The sequence below is a fragment of the Mesocricetus auratus genome, unplaced genomic scaffold, assembly GCF_017639785.1.
Source record: "Mesocricetus auratus isolate SY011 unplaced genomic scaffold, BCM_Maur_2.0 Super-Scaffold_100020, whole genome shotgun sequence".
NCBI lineage: Eukaryota > Metazoa > Chordata > Mammalia > Rodentia > Cricetidae > Mesocricetus > Mesocricetus auratus.
The window spans coordinates 7642491-7659654 of NW_024429201.1; the positions used below are offsets into that span (position 1 = coordinate 7642491).

The 17164-nt window shown below is 44.2% G+C and overlaps 1 long non-coding RNA gene across 7 annotated transcripts in view; it reads right to left on the reverse strand.

The window, feature by feature from the left end:
- The window catches only part of LOC110343793, a 42102-nt gene extending 33795 nt beyond the window's left edge, over nucleotides 1–8307 (reverse strand). Inside the window, exons 1-3 of one of the 7 annotated variants that reach the window (XR_005869919.1) lie at nucleotides 8121–8307; nucleotides 1946–2069; nucleotides 1249–1598 (exon numbers count right to left, since the gene is read on the reverse strand). This is a non-coding gene — a long non-coding RNA (uncharacterized LOC110343793). Of the gene's footprint in view, nucleotides 1–1248; nucleotides 1624–1945; nucleotides 2070–8120 lie in introns of all 7 variants that reach the window. The other 6 variants (XR_005869917.1, XR_005869922.1, XR_005869921.1 and 3 more) reach the window with 6 other exon arrangements.
- Between the last annotated feature and the right edge of the window lie 8857 nt (nucleotides 8308–17164).

Consider the following 17164-nt stretch of genomic DNA (forward strand, 5'->3'; position numbering starts at 1 on the left):
CTGTGGAACCATTCCCAATTCCAACCACATTAGCTTCCCTGATAGAAAGCTTGTATCTGACCTTCTCCTCCAGGACCCAAGGGGCTCTCGGCTGCTAGCACAGACATTTTGTTTGTTGTTTGTTTGTTGACAAGGTATTGCTATGTAGCCCAGGTTGGCCTTGTGAACTCACGGTCCTCTTCCTTCTGCTGTATGACTTCTGGGGTTCTAGGCATGGGGTTCAACGCCACTTTTGAACAAATCTTACTCATTAGAGAATTCACTGCTTCTGTGAGATCACACACGGACCCTGGCCTTGCCCAAATGCAAGACACATTTCATTAAGTTCCATTAAGTGTTCAACCTTTCAGACAAAACTCCCATACAGAAATCACTCCTGCCCCCTCCCGAACAAGTCCATTTAGTGCCAAATTATGACTCCTTCTGTTTATTGCCCCACAGCTTCATAGATGATATAGCTACATGCCTCGTATCACTTGGCTATCTCCAAACTTATTTGTCTATATTGGACCCTTTAAAACTTAGGGAACTCAGCCAAGGCAAGCAAGATTGGGTTAAAATCCACACACCAGGGCCATCCTTGATAAGGAGGGTTCTCCTTGCTCCAGTGCACCCTACGACTTCACTCTGATCTTGTGACTCTGAACTCTCCTAGTGATAAAACTCGTGAGGTTTCTCACATGAACTTCTCTTAAGCCAGTCAGCTGATATTCTTAAAACCTAGAGCCCGATAGTCATTTCTCCTTTAACTCTAATATCTTGCCAGCCTGTTCATCTAGCCGGTGGAGCTCTTTTAGGTACACTCATAGAACTAGTGGACTCTCCCAAATGCATTGACACCTATGGAGACTTGACCACGCCTTCTGATTTCATTCAAATTGTTCACAAGAGAGGAGGTAAAGCTGAGAAAGAAGACCAGTCACTGTAATGCCATGTTCAAGCCTCTAACCAGGTAACATACAGCAATGCCCAACACTGGAGACTTCCATCCTGCTTCCCACCCCCAGAATGTAGTGCATATAAATCACCTTATGGTTGGTCATAGCGTGGTGTTTGACATTTTGACAATTTTGCAATTTGACTTTTGGGTGGGATGATGACTCATTGCTCTTTCCTGTGCTGTGAACATAGACCCTGTGGGCACAGAGGCCACTGCTTTTTAATTACTCTAATGCATTATATAACCATCTTCAGACTTTCAAACAAGAATTATTATTTTTATTACTGTTGTTGTTGTTGTAACCTTACCAAATTCCATGAGAGATTCCAGTCAAAATGACCCTCAAATCCACACCAAATCTTCAATGCTATATTTCCCTAGAATTCTCTACAGAGATACCTGCTTCCTGCAGGGAAGAGAAAGTCACGCTCCAAGTTATGTGCAGACACTGGAAGGGATTCCATGTCTGCTTTCCTGCTCCTGTGTGCTCATCACATGACGGTGGGTTTCCTTGGCCGTAAAACTTGTGCACATGAAGACACGGCAGCTCTCTGGTGGAAAGTGTTCAGTTTAAATACAGAAATCCCATTTGTGAAGGTCATGTGAAAACGCAAGTGTATCTCCATCAGATGTTTGGCCTCAGCCATTCCCCAGCTTCCTGACAAACAGAGGTTGAGTGTGAGCTGAAAAATGGATTGAACAATAACATGGGAATAAATAATTGCTTATTTGGAGCTTAATGGAGGGGGGGAATGTCACTTAATGTCATGCTTACGTGCTTGAATGCCCACACACCCACACAATCTCTCTCTGTGTCCCCCTCTCTCTAACACACATACACAGAGGTATGCATGCTAAGTTTAGATTTTAAACTATTATAATTATGGGATATATGGTGCAAGCGGAAGCCCAAGGAATTATATTACTTTTGGAGTTCAATCCCAACACAATGTTAATTCATTTCCTATAAGATCTTATTACAAACAACACACGGGATTCATGTACCTTGCCACCTTTCAGTCCTATAAAGTAGTGCTTTCTAAGCTGGGCCGGGTGACACAAGCCTGTTGTCCCAGCAACCAGAGGCTGAAGTAGGAGGATTGCTCCATCACAGGAATTGAGACCCTGACTTAAAAACAAACAAACAAAAACCCCAAACATCACCAACAAAAACTAAGCCTCCAGAAAGAGTTCCTATTGCTCCTTCTTCCCAAACCCCTGTCCTAATTCTAACGCAGCCTTATCACTCTCTTCCCGGAGCTGGTCTGGTAATATATTACCTGCCTAATTTATTTCTCAATCCATCACTTCCCCACAAGGTTGCCAAATCCTTCCCATATAGCAGCTGTCCGTCCATCGCCTCCTCTGCTCCTTCCTATAAGGTCCTAGTTGTCCAGGCTTCGGGTCACCTTTTCTTTTGCTATGTCAGTACAATCGCTTGAGCTGTAGGAGTCTGGGGAGTGTGTCAATATTTCAGAGGCTCAGCCACGGGCCATTCTTCCTGAGAGGTTGCCAGTGACTCCACTCCACCCCCAACCTTCTGATGTTTATCAGTCCTGTCTCTCTCTTGGCCACGCTCTCAGCCCTTCCTCCTCTCTTCTTGTCTTCACATCTGTAAGGCATACTCCAAGTGAGGCCGTGTTACACACAACACTTCCACCGAGGGCTTGGGAAGGGGTTGTGATGGAACACAAAACCCCGGGCAGCACTGTTGCCAATGGCTGTATGTAACGGCTCTTCCTGCCCAAGGCAGTGTGCCTGAGCTCCAAATGGACCTCCTCATACTGATTCCACTTCTTCACTCACCGAGGGAAAACTCAGTCTCCAAGAAGAGGAGGGGGGATGGGGAAGGAGGAGAAAAAGAAGGGGAAGAGGGAGGGAAAAAAGCAATGGTAACAAATAGTTTTGTTTAAAAAAAAAAAGCCTACACAATCCTGAAACACTGCTACCCCTATAGTCAGGCCTTTTGGCAGTGACTTAAATTTAGGGGCAAACAAAAACAAATGACATAAATTTCCAAAGTCACTAGAAAAAATTTAAAATCACAGTTTATGATGTGATGGCCTTCAGTTCTTTGTTCTGTTTATGTGTTTGAGGTAGAGTTCAGTGTACCCAGTCTGGCCTTGAACTTGGTTTGTAGCTGAGGATGACCTAGAACTTGTGATCATCCTCCCTCTTCCTTCTGAGTGCTAGGGTTATAGTTGTGAGCCACCATGCCTGGCTACAGTCTGTGCTGGGGGTGGAACCTGTGGCTTCATGCATATTAGGCAAGTGTCCTAGTTAGGGTTTCTATTGCTGTAACGAAACACCATGACTAAAGACAACTTGGGGAGGAGAGGGTTTATTTGGCATATGTTTCCATATCACTGTTCATGGATAAAAGAAGTCAGGACAGGATCTTACACCGGGCAGGAAACCTGGAGGCAGGAGCTGATGGGAATGCAAAGGCCAAGGAGCAGTGCTGTTTACCTGCTTGCTCCTCATGGCTTGCTCAACCTGATTTCTTACAGAACTCAAGGCCACCAACCCAGGGATGGCTCCCTCCACAATGGGCTGGGCCCTCCCCCATGGATCACTAATTAAGAAAATGTTCTATTGGCTTGCTTACAGACCAATCTTATGGAGACATTTTTTTTCAGTTGAGGTTCCCTCCTCTCACAAAACTAGTCAGCACAGCAACTCACACTACCAGTTGCATCACACCCCCAGCCCACACTCAGCCTTTAATGGTATTCTGACTTTTCTGAAAGAAGGAGCCTCCAAGCGGATATTTCCAGATTCTTTCAGTGATGGAGAAATTACTTATGTAAAGTTAAAGAAAATCGTAACTCAAGACTTCCATTTCTGCAAGGAGTCCAGAAAAGTGAGCCAGATTAGCAACAGAGATTACAAAAGTGTGTTGTCATTGTCTATACCTTCCTGTGCCTCTTAAGGCCACTGGGTAATCCCCACTGCTTGTGACCAGGAGACCACTGAGAATTATTGGGGTGGAGACTAGCCTGAAAGATGGAAGACTGTCTTCAGAGTGCTGCCTACCTCCATCCCAGAGAAAGGTGTCATCCAGTAGTCTCAGCCCAAGCATCACCCACCACCCACCATGGAGTCCCGTGTGGCCATCTGTACTCCTTTCCCACCAGGCAGCTGACTGTCTCCTCCAACTCCCAATATTCTGCACAAGCCTGTCTCAGTCCTCATGTCTACATAAGTCAGGGTCTCTGCGATGGGCAGATACCATCCTCACAGGAAGAGAGTTTAACACAGAAACCATGAAAGACAATCACACTCCAAAGCAATGAAGACTGGTTTGTTGCCTCTGGAAAGTAAAAAGGAATGATGCTGTGGAGCAGTCTTTGTACACTGTAGATATGTGTTACTCTCATTGGTTAATAAAGAGCTGACTGGTCTGTAGCTGGACAGGAAGAGACTGGGCAGGAGAGTCAGACTAGGAAGATGCTGGGAAGAAGGAGGGTGGAGCCTGAGGAATCTCGAACCAGATGTAGAGAAAGCAGGATGTGTAGGAAATGAGGTAACAAGCCATGAGCCATGCGATAGAACTTAGGTAAGAAATACGGGTTAATTTACATTAGAAGAGCCAGCTAAAAACAGGCCTGGGCTATTGGTCGAGCATTTATAATTAAGACTCTAAGTGGTTATTTCGGAGTGGCCGGTGGGGCAGAGCTGATTGGAAGTCTACATGGAAAATTCTGCCCACAGAGTGACTCCCATGGGTTCTTAGGAATGGAAAGGGATGCTGATCAGGAGCTGCAATCTTTGGGAGAAGAGTGTATTCACCTCAAGCAAACACTCAGAAAAAAATCTAATGGCAACCCTGGCCACTGAGTTTCCTTATCACAACCCAGCCAGGGGCAAGGAGCCCTTTGATGTGGTCCGTTCAGGTCTACTTCCATGGCAAAAAAGTAGGGGAAAGGTAGTAAGCACGCTTGAAGAGCGAACCCCAAGCACTGTAACACACCATGTCTTGACTAGCAGCACTGGCCGGTGTCTGTCACCCAAGGGCCTCTCTTTTCCTTTAACACTGCAAACACAGGATAGAAAGTCACTCCTGTGCGCCTCCACCCTTTCTCCAGAGCACGAGGGATGAGGCTTCTCCTGGGCCTCTCCCTGCTGCCCCCTGCCTGCTCCCTACATTTTTGTCCCTCACCAGCCCACCGCCTTCCATTCTGCTTCATCTGCCTTCTCCTTTCCCTCAAGTCAGCACGAATGGCAGGGGTATGCTCTGAAGTGTACCTATGAATAAAGGGGAGCAGGCGAAGCGAGGTGAGCAGCAGTGTAGAATAACGAACCACTTGGAAAACGATTTTACAGTACCCTTTTATTCTCCACCATGAAGAAAGAAGGCCTACATTATGGTCACCTCATCTTCTAAGACCCCCCATCTTATTCTTTTGACAATTTCCTTTAATGCTAATCCCTACAAACCAAAATTCTCTTATGTTTCTCATTGTCTAAACTTTTGACAAATTTTATAAATAAAGTTTTATTGGAATCAGGGTGAGAAAATGAGGCAAGGACATATACGTGTAGGGTCTAAAGCTCTCCTTATTTAAACTTTTCATACTTTGTTCATCATGAGTTTCCTCATTCATTTTTATAAATATTATATGACAATACTAATTATTTTAATCATTGAGCTTGGGATTTTTTCATTTTTTGTTAGTTTTTTTTTGCATTCCCCTTTTAAAGTCATACCCAGAAAAATTATGACCCTCCTAATTGAGGTAGGTTAGAAGAAATGATTCATATTTCTATATTAGATGTGCTTATTAAAGAGCTCTTCCAACCCAAATAATAAATTATTTTCTCAAGTCATTACAGAACTGTCCTCTGACCCAACCTGCCATCACTTTCCTGAGTACAACTGAGCCTACTGCAAAAGACGATCACAGCTGGGTGTGTTGATTATTGGCAGTCTCTATTCCTCCAAACTTGTTATATGCAATTCTATCCTAACTGCACATAGCCTCATGGAGGGTTAGACGTCTATAGGCTTGGAAAGACAATGGAGGGGGCCCATTTATGAAGCCATAGGAAGCCATCAACCATTCTGGGCGCAAACCTTCAAGTGTGCCTGTTTCAGTGTCACAGATGCTCCTTCTTTGTAACCCCTCACCCAGCCTCTGGAAGCAACTCCAATACACTCATCGGTCCCCCGGTCTGAGCTCTGGTGGAAGTGAACTTGGATTTATCACTGGGACTATAAAAGGAAGGGAGTTAGGCTTGCCTGGTCCCCTCCACCCTCTACCACCCAGAGAAAATCCTCACAGGGTCAGTGAAGCCTTGCCTTCAAGTTCCCACAGTTGTGAGAACCTTCTCTTGTAGTCTCCCTCATCCGGGTAGAAAAAGGATGCCTTGTGTATCCCGGATCCCAGCATCTGGTTTACTAAACAGATTCTAAATATTTACTGAGTACCAGGACTCAGTATAAAAGTTTGCAAATTGAGCAGGGTGACCAACACTACAACTACTCAGGTCCAGAACCAGGGTAATGGGTTGGCACACGCAACGTCAACCCCATCTGTGATCTTCTAGAACACATGAAGAGACCCATCCTGCAGATCCAAAGTTGCAGGATCTCCACAACACCGGGCAACAGCAGGATAACCAAGAGGAGTCCCAGGGAGGGCCCAGGATTGATAGTGTAGCAGAAACCAGAGGCTTCGAACCAGATCAATGACTGTTTGCAATGAACACTTGCAAGTAAAGATACATGGATGAAAGAGTTTACCGAACGTCTCACTTGTCACGCTACAGCTTCTATAATAAGACTGACCCCCCTCCCCTTTTTCTCTTTTTCTTTTAAATTATTTTGGCGGGAATGTTGCAAGGACAGAGGACGGATACAAAGGAGATAAATGGGATTGAGATGCACGATGTGAAAGACACAAGGAGTAAACTTTTTAAAAAGTTTTCAAGTTCAATCTGCTGATTAGTAAACACAGTGAGGACTTTTCTTCTTGTGTCTATAAAAATCTGGGCTCCAAAACCAGCTGCAGAGGGCAGTGAGATGATCTACTCCAACCTTCACTTCATGCATTAGATGGTTGATGCTGTGTCCACGGCCACACTTGCGGGCAAGGTGGCCAGGGCTCACCCAGAACAATTAATATTTCCCATTCTTAGGTACTTAGCAGCCCATCCAAGAGCTTTTGATAAGACATCAGTGGGGAGAACAGAGCACAGTTCCTCCAGGGATTCGGAAGTCTCTGGGCTAATGCAATGCTAATATTTCTCCCAGCATGCATCTCAGAGCCTGGAATGGAGGCTCATTATACCGTCACACACACACAGGAGAGGCTGGCCGGGGAAAATCACTGACACCCAACCCAGTGACCCGGGTGACAACAGCTTTCTTCACAAGTGCGATACAGAAATAGCAAGATGGAGAAGCTTGAGTTTTCCTATCAAAGCCAGAAAATCTGTCCAAGGTAAAGGTATCATGGGACATTTACAGGGCATGCAGCAGTGCCGAGAATGTGTGAGCCTTTACAACGAATTCACTGTGGAAAACTTGCCAGCCCCGGCAAGTGGACAAGGGTCCTTTCACCCCTGTGCCCAGGACAGTTTGGTCAAAGGACATCTAGGGTGACTAATCTCCATATCCCGGAATAGCCCAGAGAACTCGTCCAACCTGACTGTCTGCCTTAAAAAAAAGAAAAAAGAAAAAAAAAACAGGCCTTTGGAATTCTTTTTTCAGCTCTGCCTCCTATATACCAGAATAATTCTTCAGGAACCTCTCTGGTGACCTGGTCTTCACTACTGACATTCCCCCAACAGATCCACCAGCCCTCAGATACACCCAGACACTAATAATAGATCCAATTAGATTTAGTGACTCAAAACCCATGAGGCTGAGGCATACATTGCATACACACACAGCCCAGATGCTGCAGATCCAGTTCGTCCCCTGGCAGAAAAGACACCAAACTAACCTTGGGAGCAAACCTTTTTCTGAACAGTTATCATGGCAACAGGAACTCTCTCTCTCTCTCTCCCTCTCTCCCTCCCTCCCTCCCTCCCTCCTTCCCTCTCTCTCTCTCTCTCTCTCTCCCTCCCTCCCTCCCTCCCTCCCTCCTTCCCTCCCTCCCTCCCTCCTTCCCTCTCTCTCTCTCTCTCTCTCTCTCTCTCTCTCTCTCTCTCTCTCTCCCTCTCCCCCGGGCACCTGCCAGCTGGTAGGGAGCGTGGATCAGCCACCACTATCCGAAGCCACTGTGCTCATCTCCCCAACAAAGGTGCCAACAGTGCCAGTTGGCCTCATGATATGGATACCTGCCCACAAGGCATTGGCTCAAAGATTGGGGACTTTCACAAAGGCCAGCCAACAGCTGGCAGGCAGGAACTACCAGGTCATTGTCATCTGGGGCTGAATTGGAACACGCATGCAAGAACACAAAGGCTGTGTCTGTAACCACAGCATGGCTCCCTCCCAAGCAAGGGTTTTGTTTTCAGCTCCAGGTCCTCTGCTCCCGGAAGGGCGTGCAGCTGAAGGTGCCTTTTATAGGCCGCTCCCCCTTTTTTAGCGCTGCCCTGCCTTATGCGTGCAAGTGTAGAAAAGTTTCCCCTGCCCCACGTCTCACTACTGCAAGTGAGAAGGTTCACAGTAAGTCACCCCAGGCCAGTGGGATCAGAGGTGGAGTTGTAACCAAAAGCCGTGTCAGACTTCCCCTCCTGGCCCCACACCAAGGCCTCCAAGGATTTCTTGTCACATGAGGTTAGTGTAGTTTCATATCCTCTAAAGCAAAGCTCTGTCGAAACTCTCTAGTCTCACATGGCACCGGCTCAAAACAACCACCACACTCAGTTGCCTGGCTCACTGTCTCAAGAGTGGGTCAGGAGATCCGGGTTCCAGTGTCTGCTCAGCCTGCACGACCTTGACAAGGACTGGCCCTCAGTTTTCTTCATCAGAAAATCAAGAGGCCAAAGTAGCTGTCATCGGGGCCACTTTCCTCTCTTCCCCGCCGTCCTCTCCACCTCAGTTAAAAAAGAAGAAGAAAAGAAGGGCTTTCCCTGATGCTTTTAAAGGAAGTTGCTAACCCAAGTATCTCGAAAGGCTGATTTTTTTAAAATGGGCATCTCGAAAGTATTAGGTCAAGTCAAAGAATCTTTATACACAGGAAAGCACATGTTTTGTGATTGCTATAACACAAAATTCCTAAACAGGCAAAGCCAACCAATGGTAAGGAACACACACACACCCACTCACACACAGAGAGAGAGAGAGAGAGAGACTGAGAGCAGCAACCAATAGTAAGGAACACACACACACACACACTCACACACACACACAGAGAGAGAGAGAGAGAGAGAGACAGAGAGAGAGAGAGAGAGAGACAGAGAGAGAGAGAGACTGAGAGCTATGGACTGCCTCTGGGAGTGTGGTAGGACCAGGAATTGAAAGAACTTTCTGAGTTGACACTATTACATTCTACCTAGGAATGTTTGTGTCACACAGTCTGTGTCAAAGCTCATAGACTACTGCTTTTTGGATGGATTGATCAATGCAATGAAGTAAGAAGAGTGAAATGTGGAATTAGAATTAGTGAGCATTTGGGTGTTCTTGACACAATGCTGAGGGAAAGGCATATACTCTAAGTCCCTGGGCCGTCCACTTCATCCTTCCCTCCACCCCATCTCTCTTTCGTGACACCTGGCCTTTTCCTCTTGAATGAGTCAGTGGGAGTGGGCAATATATCACTGGTGTCCTATAATGACTAACCACTCTATCACTGCCTAGGCTTCAAGGGCAAGGACAAGTTCTCTGCATCTAGAACTTGCCCTTGACCCTGACCTTCCTTGGTTCCCCAGTGCTGTTGGTCTGCATATGGGGTCAGGTCGCCAACATAGCATGTGCCTCTACTCTCTGATTACCGACATTTTTAATATGCTTTCAATTAACACATCCAACTTAAGGCATTTTAAATCTAATTCTAAATGTAATCAGAGTGTATGTTTTTATAACCACTCTAAGAGTTAGTGTATTAACTTCTCAGGGACAGATTACAAGCATATCTTTTCTTAGACTCACTGCCCTATGAGCCCAATACACACACACACACACACACACACACACACACACACACACAAACACATTAATTTTTGTGATCACGTCCCTTTAAGATCTCAAAAGCATTCTTTGTCCTTTCCCAATTTGATTACTTCTCTCTAACATCTTTAATATGAAAATGCTTCAATGGTAAGTAAATTCTATGCTCTGGGGAAAAACACTCACACTGGGTCTGCACACAAGCAGCTAATGTTTGTCAGTGTCGCTCATCATACCATGTGACTGTCACAAAATGGATTCAATCAAGAAGACAGAAATGGGGCAACACTTGGGTTCAAATGCCACCTTTGTGACTTTGAGTGGGTGACTTCTAAACCTCCGTTTCTTCAGACATGCACATCGTCAGCATCGAGTGCCGGTATGAGAATGAGCTAGAGCCATGAAGAATCTTGAAAAAATGCTAGTTCACAGGTCTGTCAGGTCAAATTTAGAACCTGCATTGAGAAGTTAGAGCCATGTTGCACTGATGAAATACCGGTCCCAGTCACAGTTCTTAGCTATGCCCTTGTGGTGTCCCCCCTGACCCGACTTCAGCCCTGCTTCTCAGAGAGAGATAGTTCCTAGCTGTTTTGTTTTGACTTGAGTTTTTGTTTTTGTTTGTTCAGGGGATTGTTTCATATGCCCATTTTAAAGGCTACAACTTTGAGGAGAATGGGAAGAGTTCAGTCAGTAAGGTGCTTATTATATATACAGGCCTGAGGACCTAAGTGTACTCTCCAGAGCCCACACAAAAGTAAAATAAATAACAAAGTGTGGTGGCGTGCACCTGTGATCTGTGATCCCAATACGGGGACAGTTGAGACAGGAAGGTCCTTGAGGTCCACTGTCTGTCCAGCCTGTCCTGGTTGGCAAGTCCGGGGTCCCAGTGAGAGACTATATCTCTAAAACTAAGGTGGATGGCTCCTGAGGGAAAAACCTCAAGGTTTACCTCCAGCCTGCACAGGCACCTACACACACACACACACACACACACACACACACACACACACACGAAAGGACTATAAATTTGATAAACATCTCTCCAGAAACTTGCTCCCACTTCAGTCCAGAGCCCACGCACATTTGTTAAATATTAACATGAAGTCCCTTTCATGAAGGCTTTTATGGATCAAGACATCTGCAACCCAGCACCAAGCAGAGGTAGCGATGCTTCTCTTTTCCCTGTTTCTGCACCAGTAGATCCCAAGGAGCACGAGTGTAAGCAGGCCCTCTGAGTGGTCGGCTAACTGAACAGGCTACCAGCCTGAATCCTCACCTAGAAACCGTAATAAATGTCACAGGAACCAGGGAAGCAGACACTCGGTTCCAAAGTGCTGTTCTGTCCCAAGTGAACTGACCAGCACTGAAGCTGGAGAGAGATTTCAGCATTTTTCTGCCATTGATTTCTCAACAGGCGGTTTCCTGTGCTTCCTACTGTCAAGCTTAGCTCTCAAGAGTGGACTCTACTCCACAAGACTGTCTCAAGGTGTTGCTGGTAGCCACCTTGACAAAAGTTTACATGCTGCGTCTGCAAATTCATGTGACATGGCAGTATCTTCTGTGTGTGTTTGTGACCACAGCTTCAAATAAACAAATCAAAAGAATAAAATAATAGCAGAAGAGAGGGGGGATGGGGTAAGAGATTTAATTTCACCATGGTTACATTGGTGGAGGGGCAAAATTTAAAAAGCACAATGTAAACAAGGAGAAAGCAAAACAAATCAAAACCCACACAAACAGGAACCTTAGAATCTGTTTTAGACAAAAACATCCTTTCCATTTTGCAGAGGAGGAAGTTGGCCCTCAAGGAGGTTTTAAAGGACATATTATTTTCATAAATATGCATGTGTGTGTGAGTGTGTTTCACCGTAAGATTATGTGCATCATGTGCAATCAGATACCCATGGAGTCCAGCAAATCAGATACCCGAAACTGGAGTGATAGGCAGTTGTAAGATGTCTGATGTGGGTGTTAGGAACCAAACCCTGGTTCTCTGCAACAGCAATAAATGCTCTTAACCAGTAATCTACCCCTCCAGCCCTTAACAGAAGGTTTATCTGAGAATCCTTGGGCAGGTGTGTGTGTGTGTGTGTGTGTGTGTGTGTGTGTGTGTAAGAGATAGAGGGAGGAAGGGAAGGAGGGAGGGAGGGGTGGAGGGAGGGAGGGAGAGGGAGAGAGAGGGAGAGAGAGAGAGAGAGATGGCCTCATAAATACTACATTCCAAGCCTCTCACTTCACAGATAATGGAAATGAAGTGACTATTCTGAAGTCATACAGTTATTAGTGGGACTAACTCCATATGTATTTAATTTATCCTCTGGAGAGAGATAGCTTTGGTCCCTTCCTGTCTCCATCGTCCATTTGCTTCTTGACATGTGGTCAGTTGGTATCTTTTCTATTTGTATACAAGTTACTGTATCAGTACAGGTTAAAGGTACTTACCTCTTTAAGAGATTAGCACCCGTCTTGGAAATGCAATAACTCCCCAGCAGAGCTCACTGGAGTTTGCACTCACCCAGCCAGGTTATAGCTCGGTGATTTTAACTACCTCTCTGTATTTATAACCACCCAAGACTCATCAACCTTGAGAGGTAACTTAATTAGCACCTCCAGATTCTTCCCATGTGCAACCGTGTAAATAAATTTGGATAACTAATAAATAAGGGTACTAAACAATTTCAATAAAAACATCTCTATTAAGACTTACAGAGATCATTTTAAGCTCCTGCCCTTGGTGACAAATTTTTCTTTTATTTAATGGCTGGACAAATATTTAAATGCTAACATGTGCCTAGAACTTTCTAGGTGACGGAGCCACCACAGAGAAGAACTTTCTTGCCTTTTAAAATCTACAGACTACAAAAGGGTAAAGGCATGTCAGATGTTGACAAGTGCCACAGAGATGGCAAACAGGGGAGAACAGAGAGTGGGCACCAGGCCGCAGCGACACAGAGGGGTGATCACTGCATGTTGTGCAGACAATGGTCTTACTCATAGCAGGTGGAAAGAAATGAGGGAACAAGATGTGGAATAAAAGATTTGCGTCCCCCTTAGAGCAGTGGTTCTCAACCTTCCTAATGCCGTGACCCTTTAGTACAGTTCCTCATGTTGTACTGACCCCCCAACCATAAAATTATTTCCATTGCCATTTCATAACTATTTTTGCTACTGTTATGAATCATTGTGTAAATATTTTTGGAGATAGAGGTTTGCCACAGTGCTGTGCCCCACAGGTTGAGAACCACTGACTTAAAACATTGTGTTGAGAAACAGCTGTAGCATATTACTGACCTGTTAGAGTCATATGATGATTGTGATGATGATGGTTCAGAGGGGAGTGGCTTGGACTGTGACAATCACAGCAGAGATGGTGAGAAGCTACAAGCCCTGAAGTAGGACTGGCTGGATTTCTTGGTGGGTTTGGTGTGGAGTATGAGAAAAAGAAAAGAATTAAGGCTTTCCGTGAGCTCACTTAGGTTGGATTGTCATGTGCCAGAATGAGAAAGGCTAGGAGAGGAGGATTTGGGTTCCAGGAGATTATGAATCATGAGTCCAGTCCTAAGTGTGCCTGTTAGACATCCAGTTCATAAAACTGATTGACATAATTAGCAGACACATCCTATTAGAAGTGTGTCTCAAGATTGCAGTTGAACATACAAAGAAGATGTATCTCCAGCCTGAGATGTGGATGTTGGTATCATTCACATGCAGATAACAGTGAAAATGATGAGACCAGATGACATCACCTAGTGAGAATGGACAAGAAGGAAAACTTAGGACACTTCAGTGTTTGGAGATCACTGGGATAAGGAGGGAAGATAGATGAAGATGCAGGAGAGGAAGAGAAAGATAAAAGGTCCTCCCAATAGGTCATGCACAACACTGATGATTCCATAGGGAGGCTGAACTATAAGAGAAAAGGAGACACAGAACCTTAAATTTTATTGTTCAATTTTCATTGTATATATGTATTGTATATGGCACTATGCTATGTGAGATTTTCGTTAAGTATATATTGTACATCGATCCTATTCTCTTCTTCTCTCCATTCTTCTTCCTCACCTTGCATAAGTGCTCTGGGTTCCCCTAGAGAGTTTCGTTTCTACTTTCATATTATACAAACATGATGTTATGTATCTATATATAATCTAGGACCCACAAGTAAAAAACAAAAACATGGTATTTGTCTTTCTGAGTCTGGCTCAATTTGTTTAAATTGATAATTTGTTTATCTCCAGTTCCATCCATTTCCTGCACACAACATAACTTCATTCATTTTCATGGCTGAACAACTTCTACTGTGTATGTAAAGCACATTTTCTTTCCTGTTTTCTTTTCTTTTAGAATGCGGTTAGGAGTGATGCTCACTTAGTAAAGTGATGGTTATAGGTTCTCCTCCAAGATCCATGACTTCACCAGCCCTGAGTAATTGACTAGGTTTCCAGTACCCAACATGATTTCCCTCTTGTTGGGCAGTAGACCACATTTTCTTCATCTGTTTCTCTGTTGATGGAAGCCAAGTTTGACCCCACAGCTGCAGTGCATAGCACTGATGGGTAAGCATCTTTGCTATGTCGACTTGGTATCTTTGGGGTAAAGATAGCTGGGTCATATGGTAGATCTAGTTTTAGTTTTTTGAGAGGCAATTACTTGTGATAACCTAGCTAGAATTTTATGTACATGTAGGGACTCCGCCATTAGCCACATGGCACTCTAAAGACCCATACGGATGTGGTAACGAAAGGGTAGAACCGCGCCGCTAACTACACCCACTTTGGGCATGACTAGAGACAGAGTGGCGGAACGACGCCACTAGCTGGGCCCACTTTTGGGCATGGCTAGGAGGTGTATGGAGGAAGGAATAAAAGACTGAACAGCAGAGAGCTGTTTGGTAGTGGAAGACTTGACTCATCTGGGTTGCCCATTTTCTTTTGTAAGTAATTTCTACAATAAACAGTTACCTATACCCTCAACAAGTGTGCCATTTATCATTGCAGCATCATGTACATGGTCTGAAGGTCTTACACACACTATTATCTCTATTTTACAAATTTCGAGACCTAGTTTAGTGACTTCCCCATAGTAACATATCTGAGTGTGTCAAAGGAGAGATGGCCCAGACCAACTGGCCTTTGACATGTACTAGACAGTGTCCCTCTCCATTATATAGAACAGTACATGGACTTTCACATCTCCCAGAATATACCCTTTCCAACTTAACTTATAATATAGGAAGCTTATAGTCAGCAATATAAACTTCAAAATATGCTGGTGCAAAGAAAATATGCTACAGTTGGTCTTATGAACAGACTCACAGATATGCTTTCAAGTTCAAATGCAATCGAGAAAGAAACAAAACACACAAGAGTAGCAAATGGTTCAAAGAGCAAGCTTTATCATCCCAGGGCAGCTGAAGTGGACACAGTACAACACTGTAAGAAGAACCATTAAAATATGACTATTATTGTGTCTTCATATCCCCATAGCAACGTAGTATATCCTGCCAAAAAAATAACTCAGTAGGCACCAAGAATTTTCAGCTACTCTTTTAGCACCAAGATCTTCCCACAGCCATTTGTATTAACATTTGCAAAAGATTTATTTCCCTTTGATTCAAATAATTCCACATTCCCAAGAATATCTGAACTGGAACATGGCCAACTGCCCGCAGGGTCTGCAGCCGTCTCCTCTGTCCTGGGTAGTTCCCTCGGTCCCCATGAATAGCTCATTGTTGAAGACAAACCCACTGTAGAGAACAGAGGAAACCCAGAAGAGGAATCAGTGTCATGATCTAGGGACCAGTCTGGACTTCCAGCAATGAAGCTGTTGGCAGTGGCAAGCACCCGGGGCTGTTGTGAATCAGCGTGAACAATGCCTCCCAGCATAGGGATCCCTGAAGGTGTTCCCCTGTTCAGAATCCACTAGCAACTTACTTCCAGACATACTGAACCCGGGCTCTTCCATGTGACCAAAAAGAAGACAATGTGGGCCTCAAACTGAAAATCACCCAGGATTGCATCCAGGATTAAACACAGACATTTGAGAAAAATCCAAGATCACTTTCAAATCATCCATATGGCTTAACAACTAGCCAAAAACCCAAGAAGGATGCAATCTCTAGACTATTACTTGATGAACACTGAGATCCCAAATCTTCTCTGGCTTTTGCTACTGACTTTCTACAAATATTCTGTTTATCCACTCAAGCTGATTGGCACATCAGAGAATGAACTAAGTGCCCACTTCAAACCTAAAACATACTATACTCATTAGCTATTTGGGGGGGTGATCAAAGAAATTCATAAGGTTTTTTGGCACTTGAACCAAACTCAACTGCAGAGTGAAACAAATGTGACTTTATGAAGTCTTTCGGCATATATATCATGTTTATTATCTCAGAGATGTATTGGTAAATCCAAAGTTAATGCTTGATGAGTATAATTTAGTAGCCACAAACATATTTTTTAGCACATGACTGTTTTTTAAAATTATGCCTATTGGTACTTATCCAGCCCTTCTGAGGTTCTTATTTAAGCTTTTACATTTTTAAATAAGTCAGAAAACTACCATATTAAAGATAATTCTCCAACCATATTTTTTTTCTTCCAGCACTCACAAATGTCTAAAAACATTCTAGAGAAAAGTGATGAAGCGATCCAATATGGTCTGGGGATATGACTTAGTGGTATTGTGCTTGCCCAGCATGTACATGGCCCTAGGTTCAATTCCCAGCACCACAAGAAAACAGAAACAGCAATGTAATTCAGTGGTAGTCACAATCTGTCTGCAAATCCAATGGCCACATCTTCCCGAGTTAACATGTATGTGACTTTACATGGGGGGTGGACACACACAACCTAATGTGTTGGAACATGCCCCTGCTCTCCAGCTGCTGTACTGACCATCTTGAAAATAAGGCCAAAAGGCTACAGAGAATCTGAACTTCTATCCTGTGGATAAAACCTTGTCTTCACTGAGCCCATTGGTGCACTGAAAACTCAATGAAGGACTGCTGGTTGGGTAAAGTCATTTTTCCTTTGACATTTAATTATCAGTAGAGAAGTATTTCTGTTTTAATACCCACATTCTGGCATATAATTACTGTAATAAAGTCCACTTCTTCACTTTGGGTGACTGCTGCCAGTACTATGAAATCATGGCAA